This window comes from Protopterus annectens, chromosome 9.part0, assembly GCF_019279795.1.
Source record: "Protopterus annectens isolate FY-2018-M chromosome 9.part0, PAN1.0, whole genome shotgun sequence".
Classification (NCBI taxonomy): domain Eukaryota; kingdom Metazoa; phylum Chordata; order Ceratodontiformes; family Protopteridae; genus Protopterus; species Protopterus annectens.
Window position 1 is genome coordinate 1,477,455,125 of NC_056743.1, and position 23,824 is coordinate 1,477,478,948.

At 42.2% G+C, this 23,824-nt stretch overlaps 1 protein-coding gene across 5 annotated transcripts in view; it reads left to right on the forward strand.

Moving 5' to 3' along the window:
- The window catches only part of WIZ (WIZ zinc finger), a 3,168,750-nt gene that overhangs the window by 337,747 nt on the left and 2,807,179 nt on the right, over nt 1-23,824 (forward strand). Inside the window, exon 2 of one of the 5 annotated variants that reach the window (XM_044084417.1) lies at nt 22,551-22,608. The exons of the other annotated variants lie outside the window; for them this stretch is intronic. The gene's annotated coding sequence lies outside the window, so the exon portion shown is untranslated. The remainder of the gene's footprint in view (nt 1-22,550; nt 22,609-23,824) is intronic. 5 annotated transcript variants of the gene reach the window in all.

The following is a 23,824-nucleotide window of genomic DNA, read 5'->3' on the forward strand; positions in this document are numbered from 1 at the left end:
CTATCCAGTTATTGTATTTTGGGGAATAATATGTAAATTTTGAGAGTTCTTACTACTGAATCCGTGCCTTCCATACCAAATATTTTTATAAGTTTCTTCAGAAACATACCCTCTTTTCTTACATTTTTTCCTTTCTAGGTTCCCTTGGTATATCCACATTACTAAAAACGAAGTTTCAGCCCCCACCTTTAAGTAATGTTCCCTGCTGAAAGCTGATTACTTCTCTCAAAATTTCTTAAGCTCCATAATACACGCTAATGTAATTCTACTCCCTTGCCAGTAGCCTTTTACTTCACTACCATTATTCTCTTCAGCATTATTATTCCCCTTTTCTTTGTCCTTGATATTCTACTAAATTTCCATCCTGAAATCCTTTTTGTCAAATGTATATGCTCATTTCCTTCCAAATGTCTCTCCTGCAGCGTTGCTATTTGCACTCTTCTTAATATAATTCAATACCCTTTCTTTTTTTGTCTGTACCTGTAAGGCCATTTATGTTCCAATATATAGTTGTGATAAAAATCTGCTGTTCCCACGTATTAAACATGGCATTTTTTGAATGTGTATTTCCAGCTTTTGTCTTAAATGTGCACAGTAATGCTTGGCAGACTGATCTTTTGTACAGTTTTCTTCTCTACTCTATTTGAACCTGTGTCACATTTTTCAAAGCTTTCTGTTTTAATGAAATTCCCTCAAACAAAAAACTAAAAACACTTTCAGAACATCCCCATCCCCTCTTAACCTAGAGGAAACGCATCTATGTACATCTTTAGAAAGGATAGGCTAGGAATACTTGCCCCAAATCAGCAGCTGCACCCACAGACATTACTTAACATAGAAATAAGGTTGCCCATGCTGCAGCATGTTACAGCCTGTGTTTCCACTTACACCAATTGTTATTTGTTCCTTATTTTAATCTCTATTCCCCTCCCAGATGTGAAAAACAGGTTGTATGCTTTCAGAAAAAAAAAAAATAATGTACTAGATGTCTTTAATTGAACAGTGTACAATTTAGTTTTAAAGTAGTAACCACGGAATGGCTGTGAATTCAAAAGCTGAACATCCAAAAGCACCAGACTCCTCCAGCAAAACATCAAAAGGAAAACTAGCAGTAAAAGCACTATAGTCAAATGCCTTCAAGGTTAAGGTGAAATCTCTAAGATTTAAGTTCAATAAAGTGTTGTATATCGATATTAGTTGCATTTTTAGCTATTTATGGACCATCTTGTAGTATGTCTTTTGACTATAGTGTTTTTATTGCCAGTTCTCCTTGCAGTGTTAGCTGAAGTGTTCTTTTTCACTGTATGTTTAGTTTTAAAGTCTTAAGGCTGCTATCTCCTGTTCACTTAACATAATTTCAAACTATTTTTCATTGACCCACTTGCCATTCGACCTTTACATTTTGTACTTTCCAAATGAAAGAATACTCAGAACTCTCCAGATTAATTGTTTACTCCTGCAGACAGCTTGTGTTCTTGTAAAAGTAGACAGCAATGAGGGGAAAAAAACAGCTAACAACTTGGAACAAAGTGTACAACTGCTGTCAACTGCAGACTTCTTGACTCCCACGAGGAACATAAAACCATGACTATTTTGGATGTTTGTCGCCCCCCCACACACACACAATTATATTGTTCTTTGCTGTTAGAAAGTTGCTTGAAGCAGAGGATTTATGTTAGCGTACATTTTTTGAAGGATGTGAAGGCTAAAGCTCAAATGTCTGTCATTATTTAATGACTTCAACCCCACTGGCTTGCTAGAAGACAAATTTATTTATGTGGAAAAGACCAAAACTGTTGGGCAAAAATCTGGAAGGGGCCCCCAAAAAAATACAATGGAGATTCTCTTTTTCTCTTGTTGCTTCTCTTCAGAGTTCCCATATGCATGATCTGAGTACATCAGAAAATACAGAACAGGAAACGACCCAGAGGAGCACTGTTATTCAAATACATTATTTAAGAAAGGTAAGCAATTTCTTTCTTAAATAATGTCATTGTATAGTAATAATCATACCCACTCTTGGGTTACTATGTCAGGATTTAGTCATGGTTGGCTTTGATTAATCATTCGTGCTTTGCCCTCATTATCAAACCATGCCAGCTGTCAGTAAGTCTTTATGTAGCCACCCCAACTTTTGGGTTATTGTGTAGTTATAATTCCTAAATAATAAATCATAAATGATTATTAGTAGTCACTAGTTGTGTCCTTACACGTTCTGCATGGCATCTACCCAGTAACATATTTTACACATGAAGTGTTTTAGCAATATGACTTTCCCTCGTGTCCAAATAATCCATAATTTCATTAACTTCATTCGCTTTTAGGGATATTCTTAATTTCTTTTTCCTCATTGTAGCTTTTTTTAGCTGCCAAAATTAACAAATAACACTGCTAATGGAATATGACAAAAAAATGTAAACTCCTGTAATCTTCAAACAACCATAACATCCTTGCAGTTGTTATCTCTTTTCTTAAGACTCTTGTCCCAATATTTTCTACATCAGTCCTGAATGCTGCTAAACCTAAAGTCTTCCATGTACGTAAATCATTATATCTCATTATACCCGCAAAAGTGGGACTCTACCACTGGAAACCTCTTAATTGAACTGTCTTGAATGTACAGACACCACCTGGCAAAAACCCTAAATCTCTTAGATATGGTGGAATTCTGCATTAACTGACAAATCCACTTTCAAGTAACTTTGTGTAGATTTTTTTTCCAATAGAGTATACCCTTTTCTTCTTGGCTAAAGCATTTAAAACTGTAGACTCCGTAGATTTTTTTTCCAATAGAGTATACCCTTTTCTTCTTGGCTAAAGCATTTAAAACTGTAGACTCCCTACTAACCCTGTCAGGACAGGATTTCACCCTTTGCTTTATTTTTATCCTTGCTTTTTGGTAGTTCACAGGATCGACTCAGTGGTTCATCTTTCTGTACCAAATTATTTATTCCTTTCTCCACCAGAGAGAGCTATTCACACCATTCATTTTATGGTGGACATGAAAGTCTGTTAGATGATAGGCCAGTCTGCAGATCCTGTGGGGACTGTCTTGTCGCCATTCTGTTGGTAGCTTTGTGATTACCTCAGATGCTGCCCTTAAGAATGTGTATTTCCATGTATGTGCAACCTCTCACCTAAGAAACACATTGGTTGCTCACTCTAATTTTTCCCTGCCCATTTTCTCCAGGTTCAGTGCCACTACTCAAACATGGTCATCTGGAGCGCAGTTAGGGTTTTATCCTTCTGTGACATTGGGTCGGGTCCTCATATTCAGTTCTTAAACAGTTTGTTTGTATTGTTGCTGAGCATGCAATGAAATACCTCACACTGGACCAGCTCTAAACTGTTTCAAATGAAAAAAAAGATCTTTGTATTTTTCCAGTCTGTTAAACCCTCACTTGCAAGCATACTGTGCAGTCACTTGACAGTAACAATGTTAAAATGTTATTGGATTTCAACCTTCCAAGAGGTTTCCAGAAAGTTACTACAGTTTTCATTATTACTTTAATCTTCTGCCATAATGCGTATGTGATGAAAACCTTTCTAATCCACTCATACCTCCAGTTGTGAAACCTAATAGCATTTTACGTTTAGGCTTGTAAACCTTCTGTGTATGATTTTTTTCACCTGTATCTCATCGTAATGTAAGCAGGGGTTCAGAACATTTAAACACCTGCCTCCTTTGTGAGTATAATTTTTATTACATGAAACCTTTGCCTTTTAACATCCCGTGTATAATCTTGTGTCATATTTTTAATTGCTGGGACTGCTTGAAATACATATAATAAAGTACAAAACATGGAATGCCTGAGCCCTCTGAACTATTTCCCCATCTTCAGTTTTCAAAAATATCCTTTTAGCCTTCTCTTTAATTCATTATAGGTCTTGGGTAGCAATCAGTACCACCAGCCTGACATAAATAACCAAATTTTATTGTACTGAAGCTTGTTCATTTTGATGTTACTTACATAGTATTCTGAAAGTGTACCAGACTGGTTCAACAACTGAAGTAAAAAAATGAATGTATATACAGTATTGTTTGGTATTCATTCCCTGTGTGAATATGTTATCAAAACAGAGTTCTTAATCTTCTGTTAATGTGTTAGAGGACGTATGACTTGAGACAAGACTTGAATGATGGGGGTATGACTGTCATAAAAGGTGAAAGTATGCCCCAAAATGTAAATATGTGGGAAAAGGGATGATTGTACATAAATTACATAACAAGAAAGAAATTGCTTAATGCTTATAAGAAGTCTCATTCGGCCTACCTAAGAGCATACTGAAACTAGTAAAGAGGTTTAAGGAGCCATTAAGCAACTCTGAGCCAAGTATAAAATTAAAATAACCAAAAAATAAATGAAGGCTCCCAGCGGAATGAACACCTCACGGTTAAATAATAAAAACAAAACGCAAATGGTAAAAAAGTAACTGTGAGGTGACCACGGACTGTACTCAGCGCCAGATTATTCAGACTGTCCAAACAAGATAATAGTTCAGTATTCCAAACAGATAATCCAACCAAAAACTTCTGCTGACCATAAACACTCTGTTAAAATAGAACGGAGAAAATTAAAATAGCCACAAAACCAATATTTATTTATTATTTTATTTGCAGATTGTTTGCCAGGATAGTCCAATTGGGCCACAAGGAGCCCGTTTTCAATGCAAGTCCTGGGCGAAAAGCTCCAGAAAAATACAAATACATAGTACACATTGCACATTTACATTACAGATTTTCTCATAGGAATACAAACTAAATATTTTATTTATTTATTGAACATTTGTTAACCAGGAAAGTCTGACTTGGAACATAGCCAATTTTCAGCGGAGGCCCGGGGAGAAATGCTCTAGATGCATATCTTTGTAATGTGGGAGGAAACCCACACGAACACAGGGAGGACATCCAGACTCTACACTGAAGGCACCCCAGCCAAAAATCGAACCGGAGAACCTCTTGCTGTGAGGTGACAACACTACTACTGCACCATCCAGATATAATAAGAAAAGATTAATAATGATAGAATGCATCAGTGTAGTTTGTAAAACCGCAATAAAAAAATGTTTTTTACACAAAAGTAGCAGCACAGGATAACTGTTAAGTAGTTGATCAAATAGCTCAGTAGAGTTGTAGAATTATAGGAGGCCTTGATGGTGTATTTAGTTCTAGGAGAGTAGGAAGTGGCATTAGAAGGATTAGGTAGGATGGGAACAGGGGCACTTCCATTGTGAAGTTGGGTATGAGTGCAGCAAGGTTTTAAATGAGGAGAGACTGCTGGTGATGCGGGTAGGCGATGGTAGAGAATTCCAGAGGCGTGCAAGAGAGAAGGACATTAGGTGATTCCCAGCTGGATGTGTGTGTTTGTGCAATTTAATTAGTTTTTGGGAATTAGATCTTAGAAGACGTTCTGGTTCATACATTTCAAAGGTAGGGGCTAGGGAGTGACAAAGAGAGGGGTTGTAAATGAGTTTGTGTGGTTGGATGAGTTGGGTATAAGTGAGGAGGATGTTCTTCATGTTTCACTGTTGCAGTCATTACATTTGGGTAATCTGCTGGCAGGTTGCCCTCAGTCGGCCTGAATTTCCAAAGTCTTGGGTCCTGCGTCAGTTGCTGTCTCCTCTTCCATGACGACAGGTCATCAGGGGTATAAAACATGCAGCCGACGCCATTTTCTTTAGTCTTTCTTGCCGCGTGGTGCCCGAAGCAGAAGCATTTTGCAAGTGCCAGTCGGCCGACTACTGAAATATTCGAGTTTGAGTTTCAGAGCCGAAGTCTTCACTAAAGCGAAGTACCCCATTGGGGAAATTTTTTTCTTGCTCCATACCGATGTCAGAAAAAGTTAATTGTATTACTTATGGGAAGCAAATACCTCATAAGGATTTCCATTTATACTGTATTCCTTGCTTAGGCCCTGATCACAACGTGCCTGGCTGTCAGTTTTGTGCTAGATTTAACCAACGCACTATTAAGCGTCGGTATATTTTTGCCTCAAAGTATTTTGGAAACAGATTTAACTACCCAGAAATTTCGTCGGAGAGCAATCCGACTACCAGAGTACATAAAAAAAATGCAAAGAAAAGGACAGAGAAAGGCAGTCGAGACCCAAAACCGACAACGAAGCTTCTCCTAAGCCAGTCGTTGGTTCCCCAGTACTCAGTGAGGTGCTTTCGCAGCCCCTGATACCCACTACCTTCGAGTTGCAGGCTTCTACCGACACCCATGTGGAGTCGGCATGCCGCAAGATACTCAAGGTATTGGACCGACAGATGCATCTCCCTCAGATGGGTCCGGAGCCGCTGAGCAGGCACCGGCTTCTGAGGGTGTATTTAGACCTCAACATTTGTATATCAAACTGACGACAGCTGCAAAACCAAAGACAAAAGCAACTTCTAAAACTAAAAAAAAAATGATGCATGAGCCACATGCACAGGCCTCTATGCCTAAAAAACAGATGATCAAGATGGCTGAAGACCTTATTACCTTGATCAGGGGTACCCATCCCCCTCCAGATAAGAGGCCTAGGCAAGACACTGATTATGAATCTTCAGATCAGGTTTCTGTTTGTTCTGATTCTTCTTCTGAATCTGAAGGATTAACACATGTATATATACATGTATGTTATATGTATATATACAGTATAACATGCCAAGTTTTTTGTGGGTTTTTTTGATATTTACTTGTAAATGTTTGTCAAATTTTAGTTGATCATCTGTGAGTACTCCTAGTAGTTTAGTGTCAGAGACTGTTTCTAGGAGAGTATTATTTTTGCTGTTGATTATAAATGAGTGTTTATCTAGGGAGGCGGTGAACAACATAAGTTTAGTTTTGGTTGCATTAAGAGCCAGATGGTTGTCTAGCATCCACTGCTCAGTAGAGGGGAAGCCAGTTTGGGTAAGCTTATTTAGAGTGGGGATCGAAGGGGAGGAGCAGATAATGGTAGAATTGTCAGCATATTGGATGAGGCTGGAGTTTGGAATGGCTTGGTAGAAGTTGTTAATATGTTGAATAGTAGGGGACCTAAAATGGAACCTTGGGGGGCACCTGTGGGAGTATTAAGGAAGGGTGAAGTGGTTTATTCCATTTGACTGCTTGTTGCCTGGTTGTGAGGTAGCTGGAGAGCCACTTGGTACAGGATGGTGATAGGTTTAGTTTGGAGAGTTATTAAGAAGCAGGTTGTGGGAAATAGTGTCAAATGCCTTGGAGAGGATGAGGAGAAGGGTGGACACGAAATGGCTGGAATCACGGGCTTTAATTGTTTCAAGGAAGGAGAGGAAAGCAGTGGAGGTGCTATGACCAGGTCTGAATCCATGCTGTGTGGGGGTAAGAAGCTAGCTGTTGATGAGATGGGGTAAGAGTTGTTGGTGGATACATTTTTCAAGAAGCTTAGAAATAGGGGATAAGATTGCAATAGGGCAGAAGTTTATAATACCATTATTACTTCCTTTATGTAGAGGAATAATAAAGGCTTTCTTCCAGACCTGGAGGACCTGGCTTTCTGAGATGGACCGATTTAATTAGTATGCTGATAGGGAAAGCAATGGCTTCTACGACTACTTTTAGGAAGTAGGAGGGAATTTCATTGGGGGCATTGGAACAGGTTTTAATTTTAGGAAAAGGTTTTTTTTGGTGGATATAGAGATGGGGTTGATAGAGAAAGGTGGAGGTTGGGGGCAAGGGATGCTAGGGGAGGAAGGGATGTGTGCATGCTGAGGAGGGGTTGTAGAGGTGTTAGTGAAGGATGATGTTAGCTTGCTTATGGACTCTGTGAAGAAAGAGTTAAATTGGGTGGCTAAGTCCCTGTCAGAGGCATGTGGGTTGGGGCAAGGGTTTTTCTTTTTCCTGGGTTGAGGAGAGATGAGATTCCTTTCCAAAATAGTTTGGGTTTGGTGATGTGGTTGGTTTGGAGAGTGGAGAAATAGGCTTTGTGGTCTGAGGTAGTACATTTTTTGACTTTATTTCGTAGTGTTTTATATTAGTTTAGAGTGATAGTGGTTTTATTTTCATGGTAACGTGCACAGGCTTTGTCACGGAGTCGTATGATAACTAGGGTGTTTTTTGTTAACCAGGGTACAGGGTTACTTTTTATACATTTTGTTTTTAGAGGGGCAAAGGAGTTGAGCAGGTTTGTGAAAGTAGAGTTAAAGTAGGAGAGAGCAGTATATAGGGGAGGAGTCTTTAATGGGTTCCAATTTGTGCTTTTTAGTGCATTTGCGAAGGTTTCAGAATTGAAGTTCTTTAGGTAGCGAGTGGAAATATAGGTATGAGTTAGTTGTATGGAAGAGGGGAGATGGTGGCCAAAAGTGGGGAAGTGGTTAGCTAGTGTGTCTGGGAGAATACCACTGTCAGAGATACAGTGTGGATGGGATACAAGAATCCAGTCTATTATACTTCCTGTAATGGAGTTCTTGGAAGGCCTGGTAGTGGAATTATTAGTTGTGTAACGTTTTACAAGTTAATATTGAGTGAGTTAGTGGGAGATTGGATTGTGACCCTGTTTATGTTCACATCTCCCAGGATTATGAATTTCGTGAGTAATGTTGGTAGAGACCCAGGAAAGAATATCTTCAAGGGATGAGATATTGTCTCCAGGGGGAATATGGAGGGAGAGAACAAATATGAGTTTATGCTTGTTTATGCAATAATTAACTATATATCTTTGTGTAACCTTGTCAGTTTACAATCTAACACCTAGCAATGTTCAGGGCTTGTTCAATATAATTCTACCCAGTCTTACCTTAAAGAAATAGCTAACATCCTAACTGAAAGATATATTGCAACTTTTACTCCACCCCTTTTAGTTATAACTAGTCTAAGCCTGTCCACTGTTATATTCCTGAACCCTGGAAAACAGTATTGCTAATACCATTACACAAGGGTAGCTTAACCACAGACCCTGGTAATTGTAGACCCTTTAGTGTCAGAGTGATATTTAAATCTGTGGAATTTATTATCTTGGACCTCATTAATCTAGACATTTAAAGTCCCTTAACCCTGGGCCCTCATCAGTTTTGCTTTGTTAAAGGAAGCTGCTGTGTATGTAACATTATAAATTTCTTTGAAGAAGCCAGCAAAATAGTGGATAATGGTTATGCTGTTCAGACAGCATTTCTGGACCTGCCCAAGGCCTTTGGCACTGTTATTCATGCTGGCACTGTTGACAGACTTACAGATCTGAGTTTAAATCCTTATGTTGTATGGTGGATATCTAACTGGTTGATTGGTAAAGTCCATGTGAATAGAGAGACATAGTGACTTGTTTTGCTTTTGCAAATAAGTAATCGGTGGAATACCACAAAGCTCATTGTTGGGCGTACTCCTGTTTGCCACCTGTTTCTTAGACTTTCATGCCAGCATTCTTGGACTATGATCATCCAAGTTTTCAGATGACTGTAAATTGGCTGTTTAGTATTCAGTCTTCCAATGACTCAACAATTGCTGCAATGGTCAGACCATTTTAATTAGTGCAAGGGCAATGGTCTCAAATTAAATGTAAAAAAAAGTGTAGTATAGTTAAGTTTGGTAAACAACTTTTTTTTCAATACCATGTACGTGGCACTCCCCTCCAGTGCCATATGGAGTCTAGGCACTGTTTAGAATTAATTATCTTTTGATCATCATAAAACAAAAAGCGAACTAGAAACCAATAAGAGCGGTAGAGAACAGATTTAATTTAGTGATAAAAATCACAAATATAACGCTTTCGGTAAAGACTGTGCTTCACCTTCATCAGAATACAAAAAACAGGCTAAGGAATTACTCATCTTTTAAAAATATCGCCAAAAAGGTAGTTGAAAACGTCACTTCCGAAGAAGTTCTCCGATAATGAGGTTACCACTATTGATTTAACCTTCTTTTGCTGCTGGAATTTGTATGAACGGTTATTTAATAGTTTTGTGCTGTTTAAGATGGAAGATTTGTTTATTATACATTCTTAGATATGGAGATATTAACTTTTAAACATATTTTTAACAACGTTTTTTATTATAAAAAAACTCTTGTTTTGTGAATGCTAAGTAGTAGATACGCCTTCTTCGGAAGTGACGTTTTCAACTACCTTTTTGGCGATATTTTTAAAAGATGAGTAATTCCTTAGCCTGTTTTTTGTATTCTGATGAAGGTGAAGCACAGTATTTACCGAAAGCGTTATATTTGTGATTTTTATCGCTAAATTAAATCTGTTCTCTACAGCTCTTATTGGTTTCTAGTTCGCTTTTTGTTTTACAAAGTTTGTTCGTGATTAGTTGTGGTTTCTTTTGATCACCATAGCTTTGCAGTAGTTATGAAAAGCTTCTATCTGGTTCATCTAATTTCCCAAGGCATCTCGTCTAGAACCAAGGAAGTCTGAGTTCTCCTTTATTAATATCAAATCCGACCTGTTATTGAATATAATGTTCCTTTTGGCATGCATTTGTTTATCACTCGACTTGAGAGACCTCTGAGATTCTTAACTTAAAAGATCAGATGCCTTAAAAATCATAGTTACCTGGACAGACTTGCAGCCTTTTGTACTGTTTCTTATAGACTCCTCTGTATGGATTTATGTGTAGTCTTTCAAGCTATAAAAGATACAGCCTTTTTTACCTTGTATCCTTTCATTTGAAACTTTATAGTATGCATTATTTTTATTACGGTTTTCAAAATATTATCAAAGGGCTTTTTTTGCGGTGGTGGTGCTGCAGTAGTGTTGTCGCCTCACAGTAAGACGTTCTGTTCGATTCTCAGCTAGAGCATCTTGTGTGTGGAGACATTCATGAATGGGCGTACCTTCGTTGAAGGTTGTGCATCAGAGCCGGCAACTCGTCAAGTAAAAATCTACTGCCGATCATTAGCGGACCAGAGGTCTGCTGTGGTGACCCCTAAAAGCCGAAAGACACAACATCAAAGGGCTTTTTTCCTCTCTTAGTTGTCCTTCTATTCCAATGTTGCAGTATTTTGCATGTGGGTTTACCCTTCATGCTTTCAGTACAATTTTGTTCTGACCAATGTAGCCTTTGTACTGTAATTCACTTGACTACTACTATATATTGTATTCTTTGTCACTGCTGATGCTTGGAGCTTTTCTCCCCGGGCCTCTACTGAAACTGGACATATATCCAGTTAGACTAGCCCAGTCAACAAATGTCAATAAATAAAATAAATATAAATAAATAAATAAATGTACGTCTAGCCAGTATTCCAAACTTTTTCAGTCCCTCAGAGTGCATTGGGCGACTGACATGGCAGCAGGAACGTGTGGCATAAAAGCGACATCTGTACACACCAGCCCTCAGAACTTTTTAGCCGCCAGTCATACGCCAGGTGTTCCTGCTACCCACGGACATCTGTTTTGAAAATATCAGATTAAGTACCCTTTAATTTTAATTGTAGTCTGTTCATGTCATCCGGAAGGGGCAATTGTAAGTGTAGCTGGCTGATTCCCCAAAAGGACACTCACGATCAGTGCCTTTTTTTGCGTGGGCTAAGAACATGACCACGAGTCTTGCCCTGTCTGTCAAGCGTTCATACCCAAGACCCTTTGTCGCCGATTGCAGGCTCTAAACCTTTATCTTGAGAATCAGAGGTTAAAGCAGCGTGCGTTAGCGATGGAAGGTGCTTCCTATGCCCCAGTAGAACCGCCAAAGAGGCCCAAGTCCATGCAGCCTACCTCTTCCACTGTGCCTCTAGTGACTGTACCTCAGCCTGTGGCCGACATCGGCCTGGCAGAGGAATCTGCTTCCGCCATACAAGATAAAGTGGGTACCTAAGAGGAAGCCACACAATCTCGAGCGGACGGCACGTCTGTAGAGGTACTACCGGCATGCCAAGGGGAACAGGATTTCTCAGTGGACCTGTCGGATTCCACCGATCCCATCCACCCCTCTGACCCAAAGCCTTCTCCTACCCGGACACCAGCTAGGCTGCTAAAGAAAAAACAAAAGATAAAACCTCTGTCTCCACCACCTGAAAGCACACCTGATTGACAAGCCTTCAGTCGGAGTCTCTTCAATGCTTTTATGGCCCTACGCCCAGGAAGCCCTCCCATTGTTTCTACACTCCTGAGCCCTAGGCCCCTGACCTTGGACACTACCAGGAGAGACGAAGGGGAACTTTCAGACTCCTCCTTGGAGGACTCTCTCCTACACTTCTCAGATCTCCTCTCCACTGGGCTATGGCTCCCCTGAAGAGGAGTCCATTGACCCTGACTCCCCAGCAGAGGATTTAACCTTCGGGAGAGACTGTTATAAAATGAAAGACCACTTCAAGTGGGGATCCAGTGTCATGACTGAAGTACAGAAGAGGTTCTACGACCTCATACAGATGGACACTCCCAACTCTTCAGCTGTGCTTCATATTCTGACTGCCTTACTGGATGCCTTTTCTGGAGCATCCCTCAACCCTGACTCGCAGCCTCCAGCCACATGCAGGGCTGATGGACTGTACAAAGTTCCAGAAACAGAGACGTTTCTGATAGTGCTCTCCAGCTAACCCTGCCACTATCTCCATCTCCACTGATAGGGCTACCAAACTGTTGCCCACTACTACTATTCTCCCAGCTGACAAGGATTGCAAGACAATGGAGCATCTGGGCAAGAAGATTTACACTTCTGCCACTCTGGCCTTCAGGGCCACCAACTATCAAACTCACACGACCAAGTATTCCTTAGCCCCGCTAGAAAAAGCCTCCAAGGGCTTGGCCGACATCCCAGATTGTGCAGCCAAAGCCTCTCTGACCTCCCTCCTAGCTCTAACCTCTCAGGTGAACAGATGATGCAGCTGAAGCCTCAGCTTGCTCAGCTGCATCAGCTTCTGCCTTAAGGAGATATTCTTGGCTATGCCTTCAGCCTCTCCCTGATGATTTCAGGGCTAAACTGACTGATGCCCCCTTAGATCACTCTGCCTTATTTGGCTGTAAGGTAGCTGACCTCTTCAAGTCCCTACAACAAAAAGGCAAGGAAATGCTGGACCTAAAACACCTGCTAGTCTCGCCTATTACTAAGTTCCATAGGAACTGCCCTGCCAAGACTCAATTCATAAGAAAACCGTCTCGACCTATGGCTCCCAGTAGGACCAGGAGATATCCAAGAAAGCAGCCCTCTCCAGCTAGAGCTTCTCCAGCCCCCAGCCATAGGGCTTCCTTTCCAGACAGGGCAGGTAGTGTCTGACTACCATCAACCCTTTCTTAAAGGTCCCCACCTTCAGATTGCACACTCTCACCAACCTCTTCCCCCTACTCATGCCCCAAGGGTTCTTGGCAACCCTAGACATAAAGGATGCTTATTTGCACATCCCAATAAAGCCCACATTCAGGAAATACTTGAGATTTTTAATGGGCTCATCCCACTTTCAATTTTCTGCCTTGCCCTTTGGGATTTCCACTGCATCCAGGGTCTTCACAAAATGTCTGGCTCCAGTCGTCTACTGCAGGAGACAGGGAATCCAAATTTTCCCCTACTTGGATGACCTGCTAATTCAGGCAGACAATCAGAAGACCTTAACTGTTCATACTCAATTTCTTCTGACCCTATTGTAGTCTGTAGGATTTCAGATAAATTACCAAAAATCTCACCTGGTGCCCACTCAGGACATTGTCTTCCTGGGGTGCAGGATTCGCACAGACCTCATGACGGCCTTCCACCAGACAAGGTATTTTCCTTCATGGATCACCTGCGTTGCATCCTCCAAGCATCAAAACGGACAGCCAAACAGTATCTGAGACTCCTGGGTTACATGGCAGTCACTGGTTCCCATGCTTCCCCTAGCAAGACTGCACATGAGGAAGCTACAGTGGTACCTTCTGTCAGTCTGGACCCAACATTCTCACCCCCTGGAATTCAGGGTCCCCCCCTCCTACCTTGCTTGAAACAAGAAATTCAATGTTGGCTGGTACAAGTGGCCATCAATTCAGGACTGTCTCTCCAACCACCCCCACCTACTCAGATCATGCATACAGACACTTCAGATCTGGGTTGGGGAGCCACATTAGGCAACAGACCTGTGCAAGGGTGTGGCCAATCGCACACTCACTAGAGCACATCCTACCTTATCTCCATCCAGGGCCACTAAAGATTTTTACGGACAATACCATTATCCTGTGATATCTCAACAAACCGGGAGGGGCAAAGTTCTACCTCCTTTGCAGACTAGCTCTAATTGTTTGAGAGCTGGCCTCTTCACAGGGGATTACCTTGCAGGCAGTTTACATCTCCTCCCTCCACAATGTCCAGGCAGACTGTCTCAGCAGAACCATCACAAACAACCACGGATGGATGCTTCTCAGAGAGGTCTTCCTTGATCTGGTCCACAGGTGGGGTACACCTCAAATAGACCTGTTTGCCTCCTCCACCAACAGACAACTAGTCAGCTTTTGCAGCAGGATACCAGACCTCAAGGCACTGGCAACAGATGCCTTCTCATTTCCTTGGAAGGGGAAATTTCTGTACGCCCCCCCCCCCCTTCCCTCTGATTCAAAAGATGCTGCTGAAAATACAACAGGACAAACTGAAAATCTTGCTGGTGACTCCGTACTGGCCAAGACAGCACTGGTTCCCCCTTGTTCTCCATTTCTCCAAGGGCAGTCACCACAAGTTACCCCCCTCAGTGGACCTGATCACGCAGCACAAGGGATCTCGGATACATCCACAGTGGCAGTCCTCTACACCTCACCCTGTGGATGATCCTCTTCAGAAACCTGTACTCCGAGGACGTGCTCCATGTCCTGCAGAAGGCCAGGAAACCCAACACAAGAAAATCTTACCTATCTAAGTGGAAAAGGTTTTTCCATATGGTGTCACAAAAGACAGCTGGACCCGCTGACAAGCGACATCCCTCTAATCTTGTCTTGCCTGTGTGAACTACTACAGACAGGTTTGGCCTACACCTCCGTAAAAGCACCCTTGTCTGCAATTTCTGCCTGCCTCCCTTTGGCCCCACCCCTTCCATCCTGGCTACCTTCGAGACTCTTCCTCAACGGGGTACTTCAGCTAAGACCCCCCAGGAAACTGTCCCTTCCACCCTGGGATCTTAACTGTGTCCTGGAGAAATTCACCCTAGCTCCCCTAAAGCTTTGCACATAGAAAACCATTCTGTTGGTGGCTCTGACCTCGGCTAGGAGGGTCTCGGAACTGCAAGCTCTGATGGTTAACCCACCATTCCTAGATGTTCTTCGTGTTTCACTGTTGCAGTCATTACATTTGGGGTAATCTGCTGGCAGGTTGCCCTCACTTGGCCTGATTAACAAAGTTTTGGGTCCTGCATCGGTTGCTGTCCCTTCTTCCATGACATCAGGTCGTCAGGGGTATAAAACATGCAGCCGACGTCATTACCTCAGTCTTTATTGCCGTGCGGTCCCCGAAGCAGAAGCAGTTCGCAAGTGCCAGTCAGCTGACTCCTGAAATTTACATTTTCGAGTTTCAGAACCGAAGACTTCAACTAAAGCTAAGTACCCCATTGGGTACTTGCTCCTTACCGATGTCATTAATAGTTAATAATTGCATTACTTGTGGAAAGCAAATACCTCACAAAGTTTTTCATCTGTACTGTATTCCTTGCCTAGGCCCTGACCATGACGTACCTTGCTTTCGGTTTTGTGCTTTATTTAATCAGCGCACTATCCGTCGTCGGTACATTTTTGCTCTAAATATTTTGGTTCTCTGTTTAATTATCCAGAAATTACATTAGTTAGCCATCCGACTACCAGGATTTCAAAAAAATGCAAAGATAAAGACAGAGACAGGCCGTTGAGGTCCAAAATTGATGATGACGCTTCTCCTAAGCCAGTCGCCAGTTCGCCAGTACTCAGGTGCTTTCGCAGCCCCTGATACCCACTACTACTGACTTGCAGGCCTCTACTGAGTCCCATTCGGAGTCTGGTATGCCACGAGATACTTCATCTATGGCACCCGCGGATGTCTCTACCTTGGATGGGTCCAGAGCCGTTGTGCAGGCACCGGTTTCTGAGGGTGTATTCAGGCCTACAGACTTGCATATCAAACCAACTCCACCTTCAATACTAAGGCCTAAATCTCGATCTGTGTCGAAAAAAATGACGCCTAGGCCACATGTTCAGGCCCCTATGCCTAAAAAACAAATGATCAAAATGGTTGAAGATCTAATTACTCTAATCAGGGGCAGTCAACCCCCCCCCCCTTCTAAGACGCCTAGGCCTGAGCTTGACTATTAATCTTCTGATCATGATTCTGTTTCTTCTGATGACTTGGATTTGTCCATACCTACTTATGAGGATTCCATTCTCTCTGCTTCCTCCCTTGAGGATTTCTCTTTTGGTGAAACTTTACATACCTTACGGGAGCATTTCCACTGGAAAAGTCAGGAATTCTCTGATTCAAAAAAGAGGCTTGGGGATTTTCTTATTTTACCTCAGTGTAGGCCTTTGGCTATACCTCCTGTGCTAGACATTGTTGATGTGTTTTCGGAACCCAGTATGACCCCTGATTCCCTGCCTCCAGCTCCTTGTAAACCTGACAGATGCTACAGGGTTCCTGAGTCCCACAAGTTCCTTTTCAAAAATCCTGTTGCAGATCTTGAAACCATTTCTCAAGGGCCTAAGGGCATTAAGGCTTCTACTGCTAAAAATCCTACTCCTTCTGATAGAGACTCCAGGGCTCTGGATAGATGGGGTAAAAAGGTTTATACTTCTGCAACCTTGGCAATCAGGGCTTTAAACTGCCAATTTCATATGTTAAACTATCAACAGCATATTATTGGACTGCTTAAACAGAAAATGATGTTGATTTCTGGCTGTGTGGAAAATAAAGATTTACAGGATGTATTGCATTCTGCTGAACAAGTTGGAAAACATACTTTGCAATGTGGTTTTGATTCTTTAGAGGCCTCTTGCAGGGCTGCTGTTACTGGCTCTGTGCTTAGAAGGCATGCTTGGCTTAAAGAGCAATCTCTGCCTGATCATGTTAAAGCAAACTTGTTGGATGCTCCTTTAAATCATGACCGCCTGTTTGGCAGTAAGACTGAAGAAGTTTTAAAAAAGATGGAAGATAAAGCTAAATCTGTGCAAACTGTAAAACACTTCTTGCAAGTGCAACCTCCAAGATTTAGTAGGCACTGGCCTACCAAGAATTGGTCCTTTCCAGCTCCTTCCAGATCCTCTCGAGCCAAATCCAGACACAACAGAAGCACCAGGTTTCAGTCCCAGGGGACTCTCAGACCTCAGCAATGGGGGACCTCCACTTCCAAAGCTGGAAATAACAAGACCCCCCTATGGTAAACAGTCTTAATGACTTTCCTTTCAGCCACCCCTTTGGGAGGAAAGATTGCTTTTCATGCAAAAAAACTGGGAACTCATAACCCACAACAAATGGGTTTTAAATATACTGTCCCAGGGGTACAAATTTCATTTCCACACGTTGCCAACACCAAACGGATGGCCAGATCTGCCCCCAAAACAGTGGGCAGAGGCTCAGAAACAAGTACTTTCCCTCTTAAACATGGGGGCTATTCAACCGGTACCAGAAGAGGAAAAGGGACAAGGTTTCTATTCCAGGCTATTCCTGGTACCCAGAAAAGACAAATCATGGCATCCAATTCTGGACCTGTCTACTCTAAACACCTTTCTGGACATTCCAAAATTCAAAATGCTGACCCTTCACCAGTTACTTTCTATGCTAGACAAAGATGCCTGGTTGGCAACTCTAGATTTAAAAGAAGCTTACCTGCATATCCCAATCAGGGACTCTTGCAGAAGATACCTACGCTTCAAAGCAGGCTACTTGCATTATCAGTTCTCTGCACTACCCTTTGGCTTATCTACTGCGCCCAGGGTATTCACAAAGTGCCTGGCTCCAGTAATTGCTTTTTGCAGCCAAAGAAATATCCAAATATATCCATACCTGGATGATTGTCTAATTCAGGCAGAAAACCAGGCCATACTTCTAAATCATCTGGTGTTTGTAAAAAGGGTTTTAACTTGTCTAACGTACACCATCAACGAAAAGAAATCACAACTGGTACCCTCTCAACAGATCACATTCCTGGGTGCAGGCTTGAGTACAACTGCCCAGATGGCTTTCCTCATGAGAAGAAGGTCCTCATTCCAGAGAAGCAAATTCATTTGGTAACTTACTTCAAACAAGTGGCCACAAAAACCCTGCTGTCTGCAAGACACTGCAAGCCTTGGGGTTCATGGCCTCCTGCATTCTTCTAATTCCATATGCAAGACTGCATATGAGGAAACTTCAGTGGTACTTAAAGTTTATGGAGTCAACATTGTCACTGCCTGGAAACAATGATTCCTATCATACCTTGCCTACACCTGGAGTTCCTATGGTGGGCAGAGGCCTGCCACCAAGACAAGGGACTGCCATTCACGCTACCCCCTGCCGCCCAAACCCTAACTACAGACGCATCAGACTATGCATGGGAAGCTCACCTGGCAGTGAAGTGCATTCAGGGCAAATGGAACCCGAGTCAAATGCGCCTATACATCAATCAGAAAGAAAAGTTAGCTGTACAGAATGCTCTGACAGCCTTCAAGGACTACATTCTTCCAGGACAACTAATAGTAAAGACGGACAACACTATGGTTATGTGGTACATAAACAAGCAGGGGGGTACACATTCCTTCCCCCTCTGCAGACTAGCCATGGCATTGTGGAACACGGCCTTGAGCTACCAAGTGCACCTACAAGCTCAATTCCTGCCAAGAAAATTAAATACACTGGCAGACGGACTAAGCAGTAATCTCATGGACCCACACGAGTGGAGACTGGAACCACGGATTTTCAACATGTTGACAAGCAAATGGGGGAGCCCAGACATAGATCTATTTGCCTCCCCCCGGAACTACCAGTTGGACAAATGTTGCACAAGGATTCCCCACAAAAAAAAAAAAAAGCCTGGAAAGTGGATGCTCTGTCCTTCAGCTGGAAAAATCTATCTGTTTACGCCTTTCCACCTCTGCCTCTACTCTGCAAACTTCTGTTAAAAGTCAAACAGGACAAACCAAGAATGATTTTGATTGCTCCAGACTGGCCACGCCAACACTGGTACCTGCGCAGTGTGTCACAAATATCACCATGGCACCTGCCTCAGACACCTACCTTACTGTCTCAGCAGGAGAACCCGATTCTGCACCCTAAGCTCCCAACATTGAACCTTGCAGCTTGGCTAATCACTTAAATTCACCCTTAGCATCTCTCAGCAAGCCTGTGATGGATGTCATCTTGGAGACGAGAAGACCTAGTACTAGAGAATCTTATGCTGACAAATGGAAAAGATTCTGTGCTTGGAATCAATCTCGAGGAATGAGCACAGCAGCACCCAATTTACCTCAGATTTTACAATACTTAACTGAGATGCTTCACAAGGGCCTGTCATTTTCCTCTCTTAAAATCCATGCCTCAGCCATTTCAGCTCATTATAACACAGAACCTCCCCTCTTCTCTCATCCTCTGCTCAAGCAGTACCTCAGAGGGGCCAACAACTTGAGACCACTCAGGAGAGCTCCAACCCCTCCCTGGGACCTTAACTTTGTATTGGAGAAACTCACTCTACCTCCTTTCGAGCCAGCTGCTACTGCAGACTTGAAATGTCTTTCTTGGAAAACAGCCTTCCTTCTAGCAATCACTTCAGCTAGAAGGATTTCTGAGTTACAGGCCCTTATGGCAGTGGAGCCTTTCACCATCTTTCATGCGGACATGGTCTCACTCGGGACCAATCCATCCTTCATGCGCAAGGTGGTATCCAGTGTGGCTCTTGATCAGTCCATTCATTTGCCAACTTTCTTCCCCAATCCACAAAACAAAGGGGAACGGATTCTGCATTCATTGGATGTGCACAGACAACTTAGATTCTACTTGGACAGGACTAAAACTCTAAGAAAATCTGAACAACTGCTGATAGCCTTTCCCTCTGCCCCTGCAGCGAACGCTATTTCAAAACAAACCATTTCTAAATGGATAAGCCATTGCATTCATTTCTGCTATAAGCACCATGGAAAACCTATACCCCAGGGGATCAGATCTCATTCCACCAGGGCTGCATCTACTTCTGCAGCTTTTCTCAGAGGTGTTCCTACCAGGGATATTCTAGAAGCTACTACCTGGAGTTCAGTTCATACTTTCATCAAGCATTATCATTTACCAATTTTCTCTAAATCTAGAGCTGGCTTTGCCACTGCTGTCTTGCAGGGCCTTATAGCTGGTCCTAATGCTGTATAAATCCATCCTCCCAAACATAGCTTTGGGAATCTACCCAAATGTAATGACTGCAACAGTGAAACACGAAGAACATACTACAGTTGTGTACACTTACCATAAATGTAGATGTTCGAGTGTATTCACTGTTGCAATCCTGGTTACCCTTCCTCCAGCCCCCTGTTTTCCTCTGACTGTACGTCTACTTTCTGTTGCTATGCTTAAAAGCCTTTTTGGAGTATTTGCTTTTGGTTGAAGGTATATTTTTGTGTTATAAAATTTTATTTTGCTCCCCATTCGGGGGGCACCTGACATCTGGGGCAAGAAAAACTGATGTAATGATGTCTGCTGCATGTTTTATACCCCTGACGACCTGACGTCATGGAAGAAGGGACAGCAACTGGCACAGGACCCAAGACTTTTTATCAGGCCGACTGAGGGCAACCTGCCAGCAGATTACCCCAAATGTAATGACTGCAACAGTGAATACACTCGAACATCTGCATTTATGGTAAGTGTACACAACTGTACTTTTTCCACCTTGACAGGGTTACTCTCAGAACTAACTCCTTCTTATCATGCCCAAGGTGGTCAGTGATCTATCCTTGAATACTGCCGTTCACCTACCAACATTTTCCCTAAGCCACAGGGGGACAGTGAGAGAGCACTCTATTCCCTAGATGTTCACACACAGCTTAGGTTTTACCTCCATAAAATCAAGTCCATCAGAAAGTCTGACCAAGTGTTTGTCTCCTTCCACCCCAGAGCCCTGGAGAAAGCAGTGACCAAACTGACAATTTTGGCCTGGATATCCAGGGCCATCTCCTTTTGTTACACATACCATGGGAAGACCTTGCAGGACAACATTATACCCACTTCACCAGAGTTATAGCCTCCTCAGGAGCTTTCTTCAAGGGGCTAGACACCAACACAATTCTGGAAGCTGGTACTTCGTCCTCCGTGCACACTTTCACCAAAAGTTATAAGCTGGACCACATCACTAGGGCCAGGGTGGGGTTTGCCTGGAATATCTTTCACAGATTCGTAGAAACTTCTGCCAGACTACCACCCCATTCATAGTGAGCTTTGGCACTCACCCACAATGTAGAATACTGCAACACTGGAATAGAAGAACACAGAAAATTTATGTAAAATTGTACCATAACCATAGGTGTTCTTCTCTTCCATGTTGCAGTATTCTTTCCCACCATCCTTCCCCTCCTGTCAGGTTGCACTTGCTTGTCTGGTTGACACTGGATGGGCTATGCCCTACTAGGACTGGCTCCAGCTGGGGCTTTCTGTTTTCAGGGCTGGTGCTTACAGATGTCACTTTTATGGCCCATGTTCCTGCTGCCATGTCAGACGCCCGACACACTGGGGGACTGAAAAACTTTGGAATACTGGCCGGACGTATGTGAAAGGATGAAGGGTAAACCACATGTAGAATACTACAACATGGAAGAGAAGGGCATCAGTGGTAAGATTTTACACAACTTTTCTTTCTGCATTGGTACTTTTTAATCAAACATGGAGTATCCCTTAAAGCCTCTTTACAGTAATCACAATAAACAACTTATAATCACAATTTAATACTGACTAGGCCAGGCTTGTGTTTCTTTCTACCGAAGAGTAACACTTTCAATTAGAGAGGGATTTCTCTAGTCTTTAAAACTGTATTGTATATAGATTTGGGTGGCCGCGGTGGTGCAGCACTTAGCATTGTCGCCTCACAGCAAGAGGTTCTCTGGTTCGATTCTCAACTGGGGTGCCTTCTGTGTGGAGTCTGCATGTCCTCCCTGTGGTCATGTGGGTTTCCTCCAGGTGCTCTAGTTTTCTTCACATTCCAGACAAATGCAGTAGGTGGATTGGGTGGAATGGACACTCTAAATTGGCTGTATGTGTGAGTGGTACAGATGAATTACCGTGGCTGGGCTACCCACCCGGTAGTGTAAACATTGGCTCGAGATGATTGTCACTGTTGAAGTGACACCCTGACCCCATGTGCAAAATGGGAAAAAGGGGTTGAGGATGGATGGATAGATACATTAAGTAAACAAACTATTATTTTTTTCTTTGCACACCTTCCATAATTTTTTTGTAATACCATTCCTACATGGAGTTTTTACCTGTCACTTGCTCTTACAAAACTGCTATTATTTATTTTTCAGTTATTGGATCATAATTGCAGCTGCTCCTTGCTAGTATCTTTAGGCAAGTGGAAATTCCTAAAATAATTCAGAATCTCCCTTTTGTTTACCCAGTTTATACTGTGATTTGCACAGTGACTGATAATGTCATTGTTATGATTGGGGGTTGGTATGATGGTTAAGGTGTTTGACTTACAAAACAGCTAGCATAACAGGATCTGTGTTATAATTTGACTCTTCTATTCATTTTAGACCTGAAATATCTCCCTGTGACCTTTACTGCTGCAATCTAATGCTTCCTGACAGCCAGGTGAGATATAAAAAGTTTCTTTCTTTTAATGCCTCCCTCCTAAATTCAGATTTCCACCTGTTTTGCTTCACCTTTGTCACTTACCCTTATACTGCCAAATCATCATAGTTTGTTTAGCAGTTTTGCTAACTGGTCTCTTGTCTTCTTTGTCTGTCATGCCCTCTCTTTCCCAAAACATTGGTATAATTGTTTTCTCTCACATTTTATTTTTTTTTTTTCTTACAGGCATCCCATTCTGTCATGTCTCTACAAGCTTATCGTCAATTAACTGTTTACATCAAGTAAATTATTCTTGTTTTTCTTGTTTTAAGACTGAATGTAGGAAAATTCCAATGCCTTGCCAGAGTAGAGGGCAGTAATATGCACAGAATACATTCAGGCAGCACATGTAGGAATCTTTTCTGCACTCTCAAAAAATGCTTGGTAGTTGAATTCACCTTCTCAGTTCATCTTGATTTGTACTGGCTAGAGTAAAAGACATACTTAGTCTGTCCAACTTTAATACCTAATTAATACCTAACACAGCAGCTAGCCCCCTTACTGTAACATAAATGCTCACATAGCACCTCAAATATTGTATATAAAATGCTTGAGGTTGTTGAAGTTTTTGGGTACTTGTTACTAAGGTTTAGGGTAACCGTTTAAAATAGGACCTGCCTTAGTGAGTCCTGCAATGTTGAGACTTAATAGCTGGAAAAAAAAACTGACTTTCATATATTAAGTCTGAAATGGCCATTTATCGGAATATACACTTTTCTGTAAGGTATGGCAGTCTCGGATGTAGTATATGTAAATTTTGGGATGTGGGGCCTTTGCAACTTAAAAAATTTTAAGGGAGAAGAGTAATGCTCAATATTTCCTCTTCCCCTGCATTTAAGTTTTTTTTAGCGTGTTGATACCCAAGAGTTACGAGTGCCAACTTTTCAATACGGAGCCAGTTTTAGACTCTTAGAGAGCTAAACCTTTCTGAAAGGCCACCATTTTCCACGTTGTTCCTGGAAAGACCAGTTGCATAATGGAGGGGGTAAATGGGAGGGGGGTGAATAAACACTAATGATCGTAATTTAAGTTATACTCGTTTACCCCTTCACCCAACATAATCCTGAGTGTCTACTGATGTATTTTCCATGGTCATAAACCATCACTAAGAGAGTAACAGCAGCATCCTTTGTGTGTTGCACGCTAGAAGACAGATACCACTGCTCAAAGCCAGTAT